Below are 19,490 nucleotides of genomic sequence, written 5' to 3'. Positions count from 1 at the left end.
TTGAGACGTGGAAGAGACATCTCAATAGATGTAGAAGGGGACTAAAGTCTAAACATGTAAAAATAAACACACAGTTTTTTGTCAATGAAATCGATGTTGGGGGAGTATACCCCCTCGTACAATGTGACTGTCCAGCAATTCAATGTGGCATTAAAATGCACATAGGCTTTGACACTGAGTGGTCCTTTGGTTTCCGACAGCCTTACCGGATACACAGGCAGTCACCACGAGCTCCGTTCATAGCTGAGAAAACTGAGCCTTGCAGGCCAGCCAGGATTACACCTGTGACTGTCACCGCTGTGGCCCTCTGCCCTTTCCTGGTGGGCATCAGCTCTCTGGCCACCGCACACAGGCCAAACTCCTTCCCTCCCTGCGTCTCCCTCTTTGTGAAGCCGGGCGCTTCCTAAGGGAGGAGTGTCCCTGTGCTCCCGCTGGGCGCGTGAGCCTCACCTTCAATGTCTCATCACCAAGAAAATGTTTCCTTCTACCCCAGACCTGCTTACATCCCTCTCTGCGCTCTTACACTTTCTTCCTTTTAGAAATAATTATAATAAAAAATGATAACAAGACATGTACGTTCCCCAGTAGAAAGCAGATGCCAAGAAAACAGAGATTTTGCCTAATCTGATGGCCAAATTCAAAATGGGGTTCATTTCCTAGTATTGATCAAGAGGTTGAGAGGTTCACTATCAGGGGCTGTGCTAGCAGAACAACCCTGTACTGGCGGACGGGAAATAGGAGGCTCCCCCTCACGGAGTGGTCTACTCCCTGCAGCAAGCGACATGGAAAGTGTAAACTATCTCACTTCAGCCAACACTTGCGTGCTGTGGAATTGGTAAGGAACCCTGGAAACTAGGTAGGCCTGGGATGTCACACCCGAGGGGTGGCATTAGCCTATGGCATTAGACCACTTCCACTCCAGGAGGGTGGCGCACCGACTCCACCACGACAGAAGCTCCTGCTCCCAACGTTCCCCAGGTGTATCTCTCCATCTGGCTGTTCAGCTCTATCGTCTATCACACCATCCCAAACTGGTAAAAGTGTTTCCTTGGATTCTGTCAGGCGCCGTAGCAAATTAGCCTCTGACCTATCACTGGTGGGTCAGAAGCACAGTTGCTAATCTGGACTTGCCACTGGCACCTAAAGTGGGGGGAGGGGCTGGCAGGGCAGTGATCCCCAAGCCCTTGCCCTGTGGGATCTGACGCCATTCCAGGTAGACCACGTCAGGACGGGGCTAAACTGTGGACACCCGGCTGGCGAGGCAGGGCATTGCTTAGTGTGGGGAAAGAACTCCGTGTGTGCATCTGGTGCCCAGAAGTGTCAGCAATGAGGGGATTTTACGTAAACAGTGAAGAAGACATACGGGGAACACACACAGTGGTTAAGAACTGGGTTTTCCCTGTCCTGGAAGGAAAATCTGATTTTTTTTAATTATATACAAGGAACTGCTCATATGTCCATCAGCAAAAGGAGAAATAAAGTGTGTTATATCCACCCGTGGAACTCCACACAGGGATGTGACACACCTTCTAGAACTGCACAAAAACGTGGATAAATTTCACACACGTAATGTTCACCGAAAGAATCTAGACAAAGACAGAACACAAGCTATGATTCTAATATACATTACAAAACTAGCTGAAACCAATTTATGTTGTCAAAAGGCGGGACGATACCGGAAACCCCTGAGAAAGAGGACCGGTGACTGGAGGACCCCGGGGCGGCTCGGGAGACAGCGGCCACGTTGTTCCTGGACTGCGTGCCGGATGCAGAGACTGCGCTGAGTTTGTGAAGCCCCACGGAGCTGTAAACCGATACACGCTATTCGGCGTGTTCACAGCCTGAGGCAAAACCAACATTCCCTAACGCTGGTCCTGCGTTTTTAAGAAGTTGAGAGTGTGATGATCATGAACTTTTTTACATGAGGGTTAATCTGAAGATATATCCTGCATTGAGATGTTTACTTGAACACCGAATGTTTGGGTGCCCCCTTAAATTCTGTGCTGGAGCCCAGTGACATCGTGACCCCACCCGAGACCAGGCCCTGGGCTGCGTAAACAGGGAGTGGAAGCCACGGGGCCGAATGACGCGGCACCACTGAGCCAGAGGCACAGGGACCACTCCTTTCTCTTGGAAGGGTTTTTCTTCAGCAGTTCTAGATCTTTCGATGACCACTACTTTCCCTTCTACATGGTCACACACCACGGAATGAGTCGCACAGTCTTCCATGACCTACCCAGCCAAGTCACACAGTACATTTCCATAAGGAAATAAAAAAAACGAAAAACCCCAAATTAACAGCCAATAAACCCAAGGCCTTTCTTCCTCAAGACTTTATAACTCCCACTTGTTGAGCACGTATTACAGGCGGTCGCTGTCCTAGTCACAGAGTATATATCAAGTAATCCTAATTCTCTCAGTAATCTTATCACCGGTGGGATAATCCTTACTTTCATAATGAAGTAAAGAGAATCAAAATCACTGTGTCTGCCCCAAAAGCACACAGCTAGGAAATGCTGAGGCCATAAACGACCATCGTACGTGTATCTAACTTTATGGTACATTTTTTCCCATTAAGCCCCCCTGACTTTACAGCCCGAAGTACAGCTGAGATTTCAGCCAAGAACACAGCCGATACTGGCACCCATGAGTGCAGTTAGCAGGCGCTTAATAAGTGGGACTCAGCAAATGTTTCTCAATCAATTTGGTTAAACTCCGGACGATATAACGTTAAATTCTACTAGGTCACAATTTTATTTACTTCTGTATCCCCAGTGCCCAAAACAGTGCCTGGCACGCCACAGGTGCTCCTAAAATACGTGTAATTACATTCTTAAATTAGAGAGACATTTGTCAACGTCTGGTCCCTGCGAAGGGAGACTCAACCAAATGTCGAAGTGAAGATTTTTTTCCTTTAAATGTCAGCAACTCAAGGAAATTTAGTTTGAATAAGGTCCAAGATTAGAACAGCTTTGTAAAAAAAAAAAAAAAAAAAAAAAAACAACGAAACCTATTATTCCATTTTTTTTTCAAAGAAATTTTCATTTTAAAGCCATCAACCATTTCCCGAGATTAATTATCTTCCTCGGGAGAGATAACGATAAAAGTCAGTTATCGAAAAGAGTCGCAAAGTGTGTGATTTTTAATTATTGCCTTACGTGATTTTTTTTGGTGCCCTTTCTTCAGTGGGAAGCTGTATTTAATGTAAGGGGGTCCTTTCGACACTTGAAAAGTTCGGCAAGCAGTTTTGTCACCCTTTCTGCCTTTTCTTTTTGCTTTCGGGGGGCCCGTTTCTGAGGAACAGAAGCTGGAACACACCTCCCTTTCGGGAGCCGGCCAGAGAGCAGGTGTTGACTGACCATCCAAGGAGTGGCCGATGCTTCATAGGGCTAACACCTTCCCAACAGAATGATCACGTCTCCTGCCCATCAATCACTGACATAAGCAAAATAAAGCCGGCCTGATAGAGCAGTATCTCATGATAAATACCTTCCCTTGAAACTTCACATCTTTGCTCTTACACTCATATATTGATAAATGATGTTCCTTCACTTTGATGCTTTTTCTCTGGGCAGGAGGCCCATTGTCCTAGGACAGCACCCCACTGAATCTACCACACTACCTAGGTGTTTAAGGCAGTTTTCAAAGTCTCTCCTGTCTCCTTAGATTGCCAGTGAGATCAATAAACACTGAGAGATATCCCCAAATTTAGAAGGCAGCTGCTCGCCTGCCTCTAATGGAACCAGGTAACAAGATATCTGTTTTTCAGAGATACTTTCTGCTCTTTATAGCCAAGAGCAAAATCTGGGTTAACATCAGGATCCTTGCCTTTCTTAGCCAGCTTCACAGGTCGGAGGTGAACGTGAACTCAGGGTAAGCTTCCATCTTGAGTGGCCTCTTCCCTTATTAGAGGGAATAATGCGTATTGCTTGAATAATTTAGTAACGCAATAGCAACCAACTGTTGGAAGTGATGCGGTCTCTTTAATGGAGGCTCATAGTTTTTCATTTACTATCCTACTTCTGGATAAGTCAGCCTTTGATATCTTCTCAATGAGTTTAAGTCATTTCTTACATAAATGCTGCACTAGTTAGCTCTTGCTCTTTAAAAAAAAAAAAAAAAAGCCACTACCAAAATCTGTAGCCTTAAAGAGTAGTATTTACTATTGCACATGATTCCATGGGTCCTCGGGGTTGGTCTGGGCCAGGTTCAGTCATGTGTCAGTGGCCAGTCGGCTGGGGGCTCACTGACCTCGAACGACTTCACTGGGGATTGGAGGGCACTCAGCTAGGGCAATGGGGCTAACTGGACCTCTTGTCTCTAGTCATCCCACAGACGAGCTTCACTTTTTGACATAGCAATAATCAGGTTCCCAGGGAGTAGGAGGGGAGTAAGAGGAAGTACAGGTCTACTCACGGCACCTGACGCATCTGTCCACCAGAATCTATCACAAAGCCAGCAAAGACCCAGGCGATGGGAACCACGTGCTACCTTTTCTTGGGAGGCGATTCAAGGTCACCTACGGGGAAAGGAGAAAAGGTGATACAGCCAGTTTTGTAATCAATCTATGATCAACTCAAGATCCGCCAAACAGTCAAATACGTTTGCTTGAATTTAAAAATAAAGATCACCCACTTTAAAACTTTGGAGAAAGCAGTCCAATGAAATGCTTTCATTTATACAAATTCTTATGGATGTGTTTCGATGATTGGATATCTGTTCGCTGGAAAGCAACATGTTTGGGTTTGAACCCTTCAACGTAAATTTCTATGTTTATGGTATCCTTCCAAATTCATATAAAATAATTTTTGATTGCATTAGATCACTAGATTAGAAATCTAGGGTCTTAAGTTAGCTGTATTTTGGAGTAACAATGCTACAATACATGATTTCATATAGCATCAACCTTGTTGTAAAATGCGGTATGTTCATATATTATATAAGGCAAAGGGAACAGCATGTCTGCTCAATTTGGTCACCATCCTGGTGCTTTTGGTTGGCCTTTAGGAAGATCTTTACAGAGACCCCACACAGAAACTGTTTAAATGCATAAAAATATCAAGGAATTTAGGAATATTAATGTAAGCAAAACATGCTTAAAACTATTTGGCCTACAAAAGCAGTAAATAATGTATCTAAAGAATGACTCAAGTATCTGATATTCATCACTCAGTACACAGTAGTATTTTCACGTTAGAGGTTAGCATTATATTCATCACCTTTTGGAGGCGAGCATGTGCTTTTGAATGAGTTCTGTGAGCAACACACATACATCACTCTGGCATATTTCTCATATTTATTTTTAACCAGTAAATAGTCTCATACTCTACTGGCGAAAAGCACCTGACGTTTTACAATTTACCAGCTTTTGTTCTTATTTGTGTAGGCTGCATTGTTCTCTGCCCATTTATCCTTCAGGGAGAGCTTGTTTGCCAATGAAAACTGTACTATTATGTTAATGGATGGAAAATAGGTGAGTAATACTATTTCCCATGTTTACTGAGAATGACACGCACTTCAGTAAAACATGAGAGATGATGCTAACCTCAAGGTTCCGATTACCTGGAAGTGGAGATACAAGAAGCCAGTGTACTGCAAGGAATTGAGGAATGAAATAATTGTTTAAATGCTTAACAACTTAATTACTGCATTCTGTATTTCCATCATTTTTTACTTTAAGTGGGCCTGTAAAAACTTCAAGTATTAATATTGAATTTTCATGGTTCACTACCAAGAGAAGTAACTCTATTCAACGTATGATAAATTTTTATTTTGTATTTTATTCGCGCCTCTGAAAACAAGTCGTCTGCAAATGACGAAGCAAACTTCTGATGGGGTGATAAAAACTGCCTACAGACAGGGAAGACCAATTCAGGACACCATCACATCCATCACCACCATGAACCTGCGCCTAATGGAGGGTTTTTAGTGGGAAAAAATGTATATATCTAGAGAAGAATGCTAGGGGCGCTTGCTGTAGTGACGGTTTCTTAAAGACCTTCAACTATGCTTTTTGCATTATTGTGAAGATTATACTTATACAATAGTTACAAAGTGTTTCAGATAGTGTGTACCCAAATGTGTGCTGAAAACAGTGGAAATAGTGTTTTCACTATCATTATTCAAATCATTATTATCTTTAAATTATTTTGCATTGTTAAGAATTTCATGATGTTCAACTTCTTACAAAAGTACTACGAAGGGCATTTTAATTGATCTATCCATAGCTATGTTAACTCCTAACCACATACATGGTTCTTAAAAAATTTTTAACTTTGTTTATTGATTATAGAGAGGGGGGGAGAGGAGGAGAGAGAGGGCAGAGGGAGGGGGAGAGAGAGACAGAGAAACATTGCTATGAGAGAGAAACATGGATTGGTTGCCTCCCATACCCACCCCGACTAGGGATCAAACCTGCCCTGGTATGTGCCCTGACTGGGAATTGAACCCCCACCCTTTTGGCGTACAGAACAACGCTCCACCCACCCGAGCCACACCGACCTGGGCTCCACATAGATGTTCTCACTGAAACTGGTGTAAGCAAATTCCCCAAGTGCACTCTAATCATAAAGTAGCCCATGAAGAGACCCAATGATGCCACATCTTCAGCTAATACTGTCTGTGCTCAGCCACTTTCAAGACCCTATCGCAAATTTCCGAGCGTGACACAGAGCTGAAGTTTTCTTTTCAAAGCAAACAAGCACCCTCCACGCTCTGGCTCTTCGCTGCGAGACTTACTTTAGCAGTCAGAGCCGTATAAAGAGCCACCGGCAGGGAAGCCGCGAATGCCCCATTCAATCTCTGCCATTGTCCCTCTTCAGCTTCGCAAATAATCCTTTCTCGGGGATGAAAAATGAGACGCCAGTGCGCTGCCCCGCATCCTGTAAGCGCTGACCACTGGCCTGTCTCTTAGGGGGAAGAAGCTGTAAGAGGAGAAACTGAGCTTATCGAACTTGCTTCGCACAGGGCGTGCATGGAAGCAGAGCTAAAAGAGATACTTAATCAATACTGGCGGAGGATGATCATTTGAGAGGTGAAGGAAAATCCATGAGGATTTCCTTGGAAAAGCCTGAACCATCAGAAACAAGATATCAACTTAGAGCTTAATCTGTTGTAACAAATTTATAAGAAAATTATGTTCCTAAGTACTGCTCTATCCAGTCAGCAACTTTTTAATACCACAGGAAGCTAGCGGGGCATTGTGCTTGTTGCCTGAAACAGAAATATGGTTAAGACACCCATTCTGCTCTGGGGGAGCACTCTAATAGGGGAGCGGTCTAGGGTGGCAATCGCTGGTGTGCTTGTATTTTAACACATTCAAGGGAAAAGAAGAACATAATTTAAACTTAAATATATCAGGAAAAACTTAAGTCCAGGTTGCATGTAGATCAGATGAAGGCAATTACTTTATGCTCCACCAATTTGACATAAACATGCAAGAATCCATTAGAAAATACATATTTTTTTATATTTTTAAAACTGTGTAAAGAACATTTAACATGAGATCTAGTCACTTAACAAATTTTTATGTACAAGTTAGTAGTGTTAACCATAGGCACGATGTTACACGGTGGATCTCCAGAACTTAATAATCTTGGGTAATTGAAGCTTATTTTCTTTTAACTGATGGTGAAAGGAGAGCCTTTGAAATCAAGGTCAAAAGTGTTCATACAAATAGCCAAATATATATCAATAAGTGTTTTTAGAGAATTAAAAAACATGCATTTTGCATATTTAAAACATTAATCTATGATCCAGCAAGCACAAGGCTTCAATATTTTGAGCATCAACCCTTCATATTCTTTCAGGGTCACTCTCATATGCTCCAGGACCATGAGCCCCAAAGCAGCCCAGCCTATGTGTACACAGGCTGTAATTCTACAAAGATCACACTGACCTATTATCTTTTAAGAAAAAAATTTTCAAAAACATACTTTAGCAACATCTGGGTAAAGTTAAGGGTGTGGAGTAATTGGAACCTCCTCAAAGATGAGGTTCATGGTGCATGTTCTATATGCTTTGCTTTGTTAAGTAAGACTTACTCTTCTCCCTCATTAAGTTGGTTGACTGCTCAGTCTTCAGAAAAACAAAAGAAAAAATGTCTCCCTGTCTTTCTATATGTAATGCATAATATAATATTTAATAGCATTGCATTAAAAACTTCCATATGATTTATTTCAATAAATTTATAAATTTTCTCCATAATAAAAGTTCAGATGAAGTTTCAGTTGCACAAAATTGCACAATGACAAATAATATTAGCTGAAGCAAAGTAAACGTGTTTTCCTCTCATGCAGAATGAGCCAGAACATGGTCAGTCCAGGGCGGGTTTGCTGGCTTCACTGTGATACCAGGCACTGAAGCGGGGCCATTCTTCTGCTCTGACTTTCTAGTGCTTTCAGTCCATTTTTAAAGTCACTACATGATTCAAGATGAATGCTGCAATTCCAATCATTAATACCAGTCATTCCTTCTTTTCCTTTTTTTAAATCCTCACTTAAGAATATGTTCATTGATTTGAGAGAGAAAACAGGAGAGAAAGAGTAACATTGATGTAAGACAGCATCAATCAATTGCCTCCCATACATGCCCCGACCGGAGATCGAACCCACAACCTCAGTGTGTGCCCTGACGGGGAATCAAACCTGTAACCTTTTGGTATATGGGAGGACTCCCCAACCAACTGAGCCACCCGGCCAGGGCAGCACCAGTCTTCCCTTCAGTGAGAAGGCACCGTAGAAGGGACAAAGCAGAGGCAAAGAGATCTGCTCCCACCTGAGTCTGAGCCATTCATCTTCAACCTTCACAGAAACCTCACGGCACATTTCTGCTTATCACATTAGCCAGAACCTAATCTCTTGGCCATACAGGGGAAGGGGTACATTTCACCCCTGAATAATAGCAGAGTTGTGTTCCTAAAAAGGAACTAGAGAATGAAAAAAAAAAAAGACTTGGTGATAGACAACTGGCTGACTCTGTCCCAAAAGACTTTAACCAAGTCCTAAAGAGGAGGGTGCTGAAGTTAATGGTTCAATTCAGTGGCTCTTTGCTCACTCATTCTTTCAGGCAACCAATAATATTATGGGTCGTTGTAGCTGTGCTACATATACACCATCCCAGGTATAAGAAAGTGATATCTACCAGTGAAACACCGCGCTGGCTTTCACTGCTTCCGGTGAAGTGAAGGAGTTTGACTAGGGAACAGGAAAACGCGCTGCAATATCACACGGTCTAGGGCTGGGCAAGGACAGTCTGTGGAGAGCAAGCAGAAAAGACCTCTTCAGTGTAGATTCCAGCTACTCCTGGAAAGCTCTGGCTGGTGAAAGGGTAAGATGACTGGGAGCTGGCCAAGTGAGATCAGGAAATGCAAGAGTGTTCAGCACAGGGACAACTCGTGGGACAACTCGTGGGACAACGGAAGGCCACAGAGATCACGGCCCAGGAGGGATTTAAAGTTCGATGCGACTGCTGTCCTAAGGGTTGGGACAACGTACATGGCAACAGAAAAGGCAGAGATGTGCGTAGCACTCGGTGAACCTTTGAGCTGTCTCTGTTCTTGTTTCTTCAGAGGAAGGGCAGTCTCTGAATGGTGCAAACACAAGAACGGCTAGATGGGTTTTCAACAGATACAGGGCAGCGTGCAGAACCAATGGACGGCAGCATGGGCCCACTAATTAAACACCTCCCATGCTTTTCCACATTCTCTTTTGCAAATAAGATGATCGTATTTTCTGAATCCAGATTTAGAAAACATCATAGAAAACAGTTGAAGCTGTATCTATCTTAGAAAATACAGGCTCATTTTTTCCATATTTATTGAAGAGCTTTACTTCGCATGATGTGTGTACTATTTGAAATCATACGTAGGATTTATCACCACTCCTAAATTTAATTTAGTTTCAAAAATAATTTCCCTATCTTTAATGAGTTACGTAAATCACCTCTGAGAACACAGAGACTAATATTCTTTGTGAAGCCGCTGAGAGAATGATACCCATGAAAGGAAGCTATGCTAATGAGCGAATTGTACCGGAATATCCTTTTCACAGTATGTTTTTCATTATTTTAATCAAGCAAGTGACAAAGAGAGTCCTCAAACTTATTGTGCAACAACAGCGGCAACACCTGCAGAAAAATGAGGACTGGGACAGAGAACAAATGTAAAGCTTCGGGTGTGTTAAAATGAGCCATATCTCACCAGGACTGAAAACAGTTCCTGAGCACGACAATAGAAAAGTCTATATTGTCATTCACAACCATTAAGCATATAAGCATAACCGACCCCGCAATCCAGTCAACATAATCCCTGCCTCTTAGTTGTCTGGGGTTAAAAACATGAGAAGAAAAAAATGCTGATTTCATTAGAAAATATTTTGTTCAGAGAGAATTATTAATCAGAGAAAAAAAATGTCCTCAACCGAAAGGAAAAAAATGTTCTCACTAAAGTGGGATAATTTTTCTATTAATTATTCCCATTGAGACTTCCTCAGTGACACAAAAACGTACACGCTTATACGCCAGATCATTATAATGTCCCCAAGAGTGACACATTATGAGGCTTATTTAATATCTGTTCTGGTATCACAGCATCAGAGCTATTTTGAAAAGAGTCCTTACTTTATCTCTAAGAAATGATAAAAGAGATAGACATTAAGGAAGTAGCTAATGACTTCAGAAAAAATAAGTTACAAAGTGTGAATGGTCCTTAATAGTTTGATATAAGAAAGGTACTTAAGTTTAGACCTGCCCATGCAACTCGCTTTGTGACATCACACCAAGCTAAATATCAAATAATCCTCTAGCCCCTCGCAGCCAGCCTCTGCTCACCTGAAAAAAATACAAAGGACACTGACGCCACCTCCCATAATTTAGCAATTTCCTTTTCTCCCCTTCTTCAAATAGTTAAGTTAGGAATCTGAAAAGCTTGTAGATGTATTCCATTCCAGAGCACTATCAGAAATCTTTAGCATGATATGTGAACTGGAAAACAAGACTCCCATGCCTTGCAAACCCCAAAGTGAAATTTCAATGCAAACAGTTGGTGAAGGAGCTATTTTAAAACATAAATCTTGTGAATATGCAAACCTTTACATAGTCACTTTCTATCTTCTTTGCAATCCCAATACAAGGTACACCAACAGGAGAGCTGACATTCTATGCATGCAGAAATGTAGAAAATTGGATGAATCCACCATTGAAGCAGCTGTTTAGGACCCTTTTGTAATAAGCACACCTCAATAAATTTAATTTGTATTCACACACATTATTAATCTATTCCAATCACTTTCTAAGTGTGTATTTTAACTGTAGGTCCTGGGAAAATGTATATAATTGAATAGAGAGAAGAATGATATAGTATGCAAAAGGGAAAATAGTATATGCAAAAATGTTCTTAGAAATCATAGAAGAAAAATAATTTTCTGAATTATGTGTACGTAGTAGGGAAAGCTCCTGGAAGCCCTTACCCACCCTCTGTTCCAGCTAGCCACCCCAATCTATTTACATATTTTTTAAATGTTGATAATTAAGCAAAAAAAAATTTTTAAATGTTGATTGATTTGACTATGCCTGGTCCTTTCCTAATGCTGAGTCTACAGGACAAAGACATGAGGAAATCTCTCACAACTGGGACATTTTAGATCAGATTAAATCCATCACTATCCTCATCTATAAAAAGAAAATTAGATATTTTCTCAGATAATTTCTAGTATTCTAGTTGATTGAACCAGGTGGGCTGTATGTGTCTAGGAATTTACCCATTTCTTCCAGGTTATCCCATGTGTTGGCATGGAGGCTGGCTTTGTTACATCCAGTGTCCCTATACATTTCTGAGTGAATGTGGAAAACTACCCTGGGAATTTATTTGAGTCTCTTTTGAGAAGTTTGGTTTCTTCGTGGAATTAAAAAAAATTAATCTTTCCTGCATCTCGGTGTAAGTGGAATCTCAGCAGAAGAATATTTATCCGGAACTTGACAATGAATGTATTTAAGAATATTAACCCATGAGTGACAAGTTTTTGTGACAGCTAGACATTGGTCCCTAGGTTCTAAAACTAAATAGCAGAGATTTCCTAAATGATAACTAATGTCTGATTCGTGGTATTTATTTAAAACATCTGTGAACATTCACATTAAACCATAAAAACAACTTTTATCTTGGGCTCTCTCTACACAGCCAAGGAAATGAGACAACTAAATGCTCACACAAGTTCCTGCACTGAGTTGTAAAAGTAAACTTTGATTGTTTATAAATCCCTTAAGTCATAAAGTATGCTCTGGGGTGTTCTTTCCAAAGGCTTAAATAATTATTTTTAAAAGAATAAAAGTTCATTCTAAAGGGCAAAGTCATTGGGACAAGAAAAACAATGCACAAGCGGGCATCGGTGGTGGGGAGGCGAAATGAACTGTGCTGGGGAAAGAGAACCAGGAACGCACACAGGACTTCAGGGTCATCTGGGGCCATGGCCGTGAAGGTGGGAGCAAAACACAGATGTGAGTCTGATGTCCACGGATAACGTCAGCTCGAGGAGGGGTGGAGCCTGCAATAGTATTAGAACTGTAGCACCTGAGACTAGTCTGAAAGAGGCATCTGTTAGCAGTCATTTTTGAATGGGTTCAACGTTAAAAGATTGAAGAAGTCCCATTGCCCTTGGCATTTAGGTATAGCGACTATTCTTATCTTTTTCTAGTGGAAAACAAATAATGGTTGGTTTGAAACCTCTGAAAAATAAATGCCATTGATGTACCCGCTGATGTGCACATTAGCTCTATCTCCCTCATTCTTCTCTCCTACTCAGGAAAGTACTACAGCAAGGCAAGTGTGACAGAGTGGCGAGAAGGTCTCACTTTTGTATCAATGAGTTACAGGAAGAAATAATTTCACATTGGTACTGTTACCACTGATCATCACATCTCTCAACATCCACTTCACTAATAAAGTGATACCAAAGTTGTAAATCTTTAAAATACAAGAAAAACAGTTCTGTTGGAAGAGCCACCAAAGAGGTGGCCAATTCAAAAGGAACAAAGGAAGATCCAGTAACTGAGCGTGGCAATGGCCAAGTCAGAGGAAGCTCAGCAGGCCAAGGGCAATGACTTCTTCTGAGGTTAAGCCACTGTGTAAAGAATTGTGTATGTTTCAGGCTATAATGGTTCATCTAGATCACCCTGGTTGGATCGGAGCAGTGCCTGGAAATATCATCCTATTATTTTCCAGATATATCTGGTGGAAAGAGACTTTCTGTGTAGCTAGAACATAGCAGGGTCAAGAGGGAGAGCTTTAAGCAGGTATCTGAAGGATAAATTTAACAAGTACAGCAATGATGGGACACTGATCAAGGAAGCCCAGTGACAGCAGAGACTGCAGCGCACAGCAGGAACCTAATAAGGACATGTTAACTAATGAAGCCTCGGAATTTAACAACAAGAGATGCAACGGCATTGCTACAGCAGCCAATTTGTTTGAATGCTGGAGAAGCCAGGCTTTCTTAATGAATACTTCTTTCTGGAAGACTCAGAATGTCATAGTTCAAAATTCAGACTGCAGCATGGATTGGCCACTTATTTAGTCAATGAACTTGAGTGAATTATTTAAGTGCTAAGAGCCTTACTTTCTTCAAAAAACAGCTGCTTTAATTTCTAACATGTATGTAAGGTACTTAACAGAATTCCTGACACAGAGGAAACATTCAGTAAATGAATGTTGCTCTGTCGATACACAAAGTTGCTAACAGAGCAGAGGATAGGGTTTATGTCTCCTGCATCCATCACTATACATTTGTCAAACTATTATTTACTGACTTTTCATGCATGACACATATCAATTGCATGCATGTTATTCTTAATATCACAGCATACGCCTGCATATCAATTTCCTATCAGCATTGGTGTATAACATTAAATAGCACCATAACCAGCTTGTTTTTTCAGTAATATTCCTATTATAATTTCTGAACATTTCAATTCATCAATGTTAAAGATAATTTCCTCCCCTCATAAAATATTAACATCCTTTTCTGTGTGACTGAGAAATGTCTTCCAGCAACTTCTTCCTGTCATTAATTAAAATAATGAGTGGTGTAATATTAAATGTGTAATTCTCTGACAAGCACTCAGGTGTTTGCCAAGAAGTCCCTTTCTACCAAAAACATCTGGAAAATAATGTGGTAAACGAAAAAGCTGATACTTCAATATACTACAGGGCAATCCCCAAGTCTAGGTAGGCAAAGTGCCAAACTGGCAAAGCTTGTTCTCCTGGCACGGTGCCACGGATTCCTCATTTCTCTTTTCTTGATGTGTTTGATGAGGATTTTGCTCAGCCCCTCTTCATTTCCACGGCCTTCCTTATCCGACCAGAAAATGACAACAGACACGTTCTAACACAGGATAGCTCTTCTCCTTCCCACAGGGAGTGTCTCACACAAACGCAGCCATCATAAATATTTTAGTTACTTCGATAGACTCGGGCATAGCCACAGTGAGTAAAAATAGTTGTGTGACTCCTGCCCTCGCAGTAAAAGTGAATTGTTGCTTCTTATTGGTTGTATGTCCTCTGCAAGATGCATTTGAGTGGGCATTCAGGTCCCTTCCCAAGAGGCTGGAGTCCCTCCCTTCCTTTCCCCCCATCTCAACTTCATGTCTCAAGATGTTGAACAGTTAGTATGTTAAGAGTTTGAAGCTTTAAAACTCAGTCATCCAACGCTTTGTGAAATGAGTTAATTGATTTGTTCACAAGTTGACTGCTCTGACTCCCAGGCACGTGATGTTTTACACTTTGTGAAAGGCTGGTGTAGTTTTAACACATTTGATCCTCAGAGGTACCTCAAGAAGGATTAATTTCCCCACTTTTCTATTGAGAAAATGAAGCTCAGAAAGAGAACTGATTCCTGCCAAAAACGACAAAGAGAAAATACACATGTGCTTATTAAAATGCAAACTTTGAGTAAGATCATCATTCTGCATATTAGATACACATAATTGGAAAAACAAAATCCAGGAACAAGGAAGGGAAATAGTAAGCATATGAAAACAGCATATAGACTTTCACACTGTATTCAAATATTTTCCAGCCATTACCTCTCAGGTAAAATGTCATTAAAGAAAACATTTATTTTTATTTGACAGAAACAAAAAAGTCTTCAATGGTATTTTGCCTGGGAGTTAGTGGGCGAGAAATACTTAAATATGACATAGAATATTTAAATATGATTATAGAATATTAAATATGATAGTCTGTACAAAACATGGCCTTTGTCTTTGTCTGACATAACGCTCTCTAGGGAACTTTATTTGGACTGTAGGTTGTCTGTTGGGGCGTGTTCTCCAGAATGATGTGAAAGGAATAAGAGAAACAGAGCTATAAAGCCTTTGAAATAGAAACCTTAGCTAATCTCATTCCATATTGTCCTGAATTAACGGCAAAGGACCCAGGACTTCGTGCCCCAGGACTTCGTGCCCCAAGCCGGCCTGTTGTTGAAGCAGTCTGACTCTGAGGAGTGGGTTATAACCTTGGGCAAAGCATCTTCCTGTGGCTGAAAGCAAGTCACCGAAAGCGATTCGGCTGTCAGCTGTCGCCAGCCAGCACACCCAGCAGGCGGAAGAAGGAAGGAGTGCCTTGGGCCTAGAGGGCAGTCTGGGTAGAGCAGCACAGCATCCACACCAGCCCGGAAGGCCATTCTATGCCCTGCTTTACCTGAGACAAATCCTATTTATCCTTCAAAATCCAGGCCAAATAGCATTGCCTCTGTGAATCCTCTGTAATCACTCACCAGAGTTATTCTCACCATCACTGTTCCATTATATCGTATTTTATGTCTCTAACATAATATTTATCACAAGCCTCACTCGTCTGTGAGTTCCATGACGATGGGTCCGTATCTTATTTATGACTCTCTCTCCAGTGCCTGGCACAGCACCACGCTATAGTAACTAATAAATATTGAATTAAAAGCCCGCACCAAGCCAGCAGCATGAGGGTCCTCTTCTGAATGCTCCCCTCCTTCCGACCTTGTTGACAGAGTGAGAATTAAGCCCTATGCATATATAACTGGAGAAGACCTGCTGATGTTCTGCCCTGAGGTTCTTGCATAAAACATTTTGTTGAGGAAGGATTTATATCGTTTATACCCAGAGGAGGAAGTGAAGTAAAATAAGAGACAGTTGCGGGAAGGATTGCATACACCTCAAAATTAAGGGAGCTGAATGCCAACCCAGGCACCGCCAGGTTCTGTTTGGGAGATCTGAGAAGGTACTAGCTCTCTGTGTACTACGGTTTCTTAGGAAATAGGGTATGTGATTTCCTCAGAGAGGTTCTGGGCTACAAGGAGACTTGTAGAACTTTCAATGCTCACTCTACATCACCAGAATGAAGTGAAAATGGCTAAAGGTGCTTTATGAAAAAGTACCTTTTTAGGAAAAAAAAGGTTTTAGTCATTTACAGCTGAAATGGATAGGTGCAGCAATCTTAGGCAACATAAATCGAGTCACAGAGTCAACAGTAAAAGAAAATGGAAATTCAAAAACTTTAGGTATACCACCTAAGTCAGTTCATCTGTGCAGGGGCACAATGTAAAACCAGACACTAAATATTACAATATACCTAAAATTATTCTTAAGTGCATCCTTTTTTCCCTAATACTGTCTCCTAGAAACCTCATCATTGTCTTATGATTTTATCTGTCTCTACTGGGTCTGGACAAATCTGTGGAAGGATGGACCAGCCCACATTGTTATTAGATATTTCTCGGCATCAGTTTTTGCTGCCAACCAAAGACATTTCAGAAACCAACTAGAATATTCTATGTTTAAATGCCAATTATAATTTTTGAATTTTGTTTTTTCTTAAAGGGGTACATGTCCACGGCCTTAGCATTTTAGCAGACAAATCAGTAGTAACTTCACTGTAGAGAAAACTCACTACACTTCAAATAACTAAAGTTAATATCACCAACATCAGGACTGATTCACATCTTGTACTTTGTGATATGAAACACTAAAAATGGTCCAACAATATCTCTGTGTTGTTCCTTTAAGTAATGCAAATATATGAATCTAATAAGACAAATGGGACAAGTCCATATTTAGGACATACTTCAGAATAACTATCCAGTACTCTTCGAAATGATCAGGGTCAATAAATGTAAAGAAGGACCAAAAAAGTTGTTACCAATTAAAGGAAGTAAAGGCACATGAACACTACCTATGATGTGTCATTCTAGATTGGACCCAAGAATACCTACACAAGTCATTACTGGGAAAACTCACAAAACTGAAAAGTGGTGTCCAGCGTACATGCCAAATAAGCAAGTGGCATCATAAGCATCATGTCCATGTGGGTCTTCACACAATGTCCATACGGTTGCAGGCCTATTGTAAAGTAGCCAAAAGACACCCAGAACATCTGGCTCCCTCTGGTAGCCCAGCCTAGTGGTCAAGAGCATGGGATGGGGTTAGTGATCAAAAGTAGCTACTCCTTGGGGCTTTTCAAAAAAAAGAAGGAGAGAGAAAGTATTAGAAAAAGACAAATATAATATTTAGTAATAACTGATTCTAAGTTGAATGTAATTATTAAGTGAATAAATGAAATCTAAATGACAGGAGGGGAAGTCAAGAATCCTCATCTCAGAGAATGCTGAAAGTAACAGAAGCTGGGAAGACGTATTGCGGGAGTGTGGATGTTTAACTTCAAAGCAGGGGAGGCTTGTAGCCTAAGAGCGCCCGTAGGGGCGATTTTATGGGATGAATATGAGGCTTGAAGCTCACAAAGCAAAAATGTACAACAGAAAGATGTGACGAGTAAAAGTGGGAGCTGTGCCCTGGCTGGCATAGCTCAGTGGATTGAGCGCAGGCTGCGAACCAAAGTGTCGCAGGTTCGATTCCCAGTCAGGGCACATGCCTGGGTTGCAGGTCATGGCCCCCAGCAACCGCACACTGATGTTTCTCTATCTCCCTCCCTTCCCTCTCTAAAAATAAATAAAATCTTAAAAATTGAAAAAAAAAAGAATTTAGTATTTACTTGGGTGATGATGAATACATACCTGAATATATGGATGAATAGATGGGTAGATAAAAAGATGAATTTATAAATGTACATCTACCAGGTACCAATAATATTGTAGATCATATGGAGGCAGAATACAGCAAGGAATGGGATTTGGCCCCTTATCTTCAGATGTGGAAAATTTAGATCAAGAGATGCATGTGTACAAGACTAAAGCTATGTCAGGGGAGTAAAACGCATGGTGCTTTAAAGCATGTGAGTGAAGAGTTGCTGGGAGGTGCAAAACAAAGAATGAGTTCCCCAGAGCGCCAGGCAAGGAATCACAGAGGGAATGAATCTGAGTTCAGTCGTGAAGAAAGGATAGGAAACTGATAAATATGGTGGGAGGGGAGACACTCTCCCAAGCTGTAGCGCTAGGGTGTCCAACCCGTGGCCCAGGACGGCTGTGAATGTGGCCCAACACAAAATTGTAAATTTCCTTAAAACAATACAAGATCTTTTTGTGACTTCATGTCACAATGTATTTAATGTAGGGCCCAAGGCAACTCTTCTCCTTCCAGTGTGGCCCAGAGATGCCAAAAGGGTGGCCATCCATGAGAGGATTGGTCAAAGGTGACATATCAGACTTATGTAGTCTGTTTAGGCTCCGTTGGAATAGAGTTCTAGAAAATGATTTAATCAGGAAGAACATGGGCAGGAAAAACATGGGCATGAAACAGAACTTGGACGGTTTTAGCAATGAGGCGAAAGAGTTCAGAAGTTAGACTGTAGGAAATAGGAATCCATAAAATACTTTTGAGGAAATTAATCAGCTTTTTAAGCACCGTAACTAGCAGCAAAGTGAAGCATTCCCCACAGAGACTGAAAACAACCCAATGAAATAGGAAGCTGTTTAAATAATGATGGCAAGGAGTGCCGATAAATGTAATACCATGTCAAAAGAACCCATTAATATAAAGTTTATATGCATTATTATACTTGAATGGCCATTCTCAATGTCATTGTAATATACACTGCAATATACGTACCAACTTAGATGTAAGATTGATATGCTTATAGAAAAAGCACCAAATTGAATTTACTAAAATTTACATCCAAAAATCAAATTTGCAAGGAGACACATATTCAAACATAGATTGAGGCAACTGAGCTCATTATAGATAGTTACCCACTAATTAGATCAGTACTAAGTTCACATTTCTGTCTATGGTTGATACCTAGGAAGGTTCTACTGTATCAAAATTTGCCTTTAACACCATTACAACTTGCTTTTGAAACATTAGCCCATAAACCAAAATGACATGTCACATTTGTAGCCTGAAATTTTTAGTGACATATATATTGATTTGGAAATGTATTTATTTAGCTTTTGATAGTACGTGTTTTCTAGGTTATTGATGGGGGGGATACTAAAGAGAATGTGATTGAAACGGCTGTTTATTTTGAGGCCCTGGTTGTTTTTATCTGTTTGTTTCATCCTGATTAAGCTGCA

Source organism: Phyllostomus discolor, chromosome 12 (assembly GCF_004126475.2).
Source record: "Phyllostomus discolor isolate MPI-MPIP mPhyDis1 chromosome 12, mPhyDis1.pri.v3, whole genome shotgun sequence".
NCBI lineage: Eukaryota > Metazoa > Chordata > Mammalia > Chiroptera > Phyllostomidae > Phyllostomus > Phyllostomus discolor.
Note: the sequence above shows the minus strand (reverse complement) of the source record.